Genomic DNA, 3,078 nt, shown 5'->3' on the forward strand with positions numbered 1-3,078 from the left:
CCACCATGCCCAGCTAATTTTTTGTATTTTTAGTAGAGACGGGGTTTCACCATGTTGACCAGGATAGTCTTGATCTCTTGACCTCGTGATCCACCCGCCTCGGCCTCCCAAAGTGCTGGGATTACAGGCTTGAGCCACCGCGCCCAGCTATTTTTTATTATTTTTAACTGAACCTCAGCAGGTCCAGTTTTAGATAGGGAGAATTATTCTGTATTTTAATTACAGTACCAATCATTAGTTAATCTCCAGTAAATCTGACCAATTTACTCCAATAAATTCATTTTCCTCTTTGCTAAATGGAGATAATAGCCCCTACTTCATTGGATTGTTTGGAAGATTAAAATGAGATAATGCATGTGAAATGCTTAGTGCAACATCTGGTGTCTTACTAGTACACAGTAAGCATGCTATAAAATTACCAGTTGCAGACCAGGCGCGGTGGCTCATATCTGTAATTCCAGCACTTTGGGAGGCCAAGGCAGGCCGATCACCTGAGGTCAGGAGTTCGAGACCAGACTGATGAACATGGAGAAAACCCATCTTTACTAAAAATACAAAATTGGCCAGGTGTGGTGGTACATGCCTATAATCCCAGCTACTCAGGAGGCTGAGGCAGGAGAATTGCTTGAACCCAGGAGGCAGAGGTTGCAGTGAGTCGAGATCACACCATTGCACTCCAGCCTGGGTGACAGAGCAACACTGTCTCTAAAAAATAAATAAAATTACCAGTTGCAATAGTGTTATTGATGATGGTAATGGTGATGCCTGTTGTGCAAGGATCCTAAACTTCCTCCAGACGTTTCTAGTTTTACCTAAACTGAAAGGTAAGCCCCACCCTTCTCACCTCTCTTGTTTACCTTGAGAACACAATTTTTATACAGAAATGAAATGTTAGAATTCCAGCATTGTGTGGAATTACAGGGTGCTGGAATTCTAACTTTATTTCTTAGTAATTCCTACTTACTTACAGTAGTTCCAACTTCACTTCTCAGTAATTCTTATTTAAGGTGTATGTAGACTTGAAGAATGACAAAGCCATCCTTGGCCAGGTGCAGTACCTCACAACTGTAATCCCAGCACTTTGGGAGGCTGAGACGGGCAGATCACTTGAGGTCAGAAGTTTGAGACCAGCCTGGCCAACATGGTGAAACCCCATCTCTACTGAAAATACAAAATTGGCTGGGAATGGTGATGGAGGCCTATAGTCCCAGCTTCTTAAGAGGCTGAGACAGGTGAATAGCTTGAACCCAGGAGGTGGAGGCTGCACATGGGCCAAGGTCGCGCCACTGCACTTTAGCCTGGGCAACAGAGCAAGGCTCTTTCAAAATAAAGAAAAAGAAAAAGAAAAAAAAGAGAAGAGAAGAGCCATCCTTGAATTCTTTGGGAGCTGCTTCTGAAGGGAGAGAACTCACAAAGTCAGCACTGTTTTGACATTTCTTCATTTTGCAGTGAAAACTACACAGGACAGTTCTTAGAATTATCACTTCAAAGGTGCAAGTTTTAATTAATGTCATTTATATCTCAAGTGTAAAATTGTGGCCCTGCAGAGTTTGATAAAATTGTAAAACGGAGTTTGGAAATTTAGGAACAAATTATCTGTGCTGAGAAAAACAGAGAGAATTAACAAGCTATAAAAATTACAAAAGCTAGAAATCTGCAGTAGATTAGGATTTGATGGGAATCCATGGTGATGCTAATTAGGAACAGCAAACCCCTCCCAAAAGGTTATCACAGGAATACCTTAGACTGAGGCAGACTCAGACCATTTTGACTTTATCTCTTCCTGCCAAGGCAGAGGGAAATTTATTTAAGGGAAAGCAGAATTGGCATTCTTCTTCAGACCTAGAGCCTCTGGAAAAGCTGTTGCCAGGGTAAGTCTTCTTATGTTCCACCCACCGTAGGTTTAAGGCACATCTTTACTGAGGTGGGGCAAAAGATATTTAGTGCCTCTCTGACATGACTGTGTATTTCTGTACTATTTAAGCACTTGAACTTGATGTTGTGGCACTGGCACCCAACCAAGATTCAAGGATGGTGGAGTGCTTCTGGTGTATTAATGAAATACTTTGTTGAAGATAGAAACTACAGAATAGAAACTGAGTATCCAGGCCAGGCACGGTGGCTCACACCTGTAATCCCAGCACTTTGGAAGGCTGAGGTGGGTGGACCATTTGTAGTCAGGAGTTTGAGACCAGCCTGACCAACATGGAGAAACCCCGTATCTACTAAAATACAAAAAAATTAGCCGGGCCTGGTGGCACATGCCTGTAATCCCAGCTACTTGGGAGGCTGAGGTAGGAGAATCGCTTGAACCCGGGAGGCAGAGGTTGCTCTGAGCCAAGATCACGCCCTTGCCCTCCAGCTTGGGCAACAAGAGCGAAACTTGGCCTCAAAACAAAAAAAACAACAAAAAAAAAAAAAAGAAAGAAAAGAAGACCGGGTGCAGTGGCTCAAGCCTGTAACCCCAGCACTTTGGGAGGCCAAGGCGGGTGGATCACGAGATCAGGAGATCGAGACCATCCTGGCTAACACAGTCAAATCCCATCTCTACTAAAAAAAAAATTAGCCAGGCATAGTGGCAGGCGCTTGTAGTCCCAGCTACTCGGGAGGCTGAGGCAGAAGAATCGCTTGAACTCCGTAGGTGGAGGTTGCAGTGAGCCAAGATCGTGCCATTGCACTCCAGACTGGGTGACAGAGTGAGGCTCCGTCTAAAAAAGAAAGAAAGAAAAGAAAGGAAGGAAGGAAGGAAGGAAAAGAAACTGACTATCCAAAGAAAAATTTTGTCAACTTTGAATCTAAGAGTCGTGTACCTTGTCCACGTTCTCTTATCCAACCTCCTTTCTCATGTTATTAGCAAAGAAACAAATCTAGGAACGACTAAGCCTAGTAGCAAAAATAAGTGGTTGGCACATAGAAAACTAAATTATATGTATTAATATATACACAGGAGATCATTTATTTGAAGCTTTAAGTTATTAGATCTATGTTTTTAAAAGCAATTCAATATAAAATGAAACAAAACTGAGATGACTGGTTTCTTTGCCATCTCTCTAAGCGATATGGTGTTTCGTCTAATAT

The 3,078-nt window shown here is 42.6% G+C and overlaps 1 protein-coding gene across 1 annotated transcript in view; it reads left to right on the top strand.

Moving 5' to 3' along the window:
• Positions 1-3,078, top strand: part of SLC39A10 (solute carrier family 39 member 10) — a 171,505-nt gene that overhangs the window by 12,237 nt on the left and 156,190 nt on the right. The gene's annotated exons all lie outside the window — the stretch shown is intronic.

The sequence above is a fragment of the Cebus imitator genome, unplaced genomic scaffold (genome assembly GCF_001604975.1).
Source record: "Cebus imitator isolate Cc_AM_T3 unplaced genomic scaffold, Cebus_imitator-1.0 Scaffold113, whole genome shotgun sequence".
Lineage (NCBI taxonomy): Eukaryota > Metazoa > Chordata > Mammalia > Primates > Cebidae > Cebus > Cebus imitator.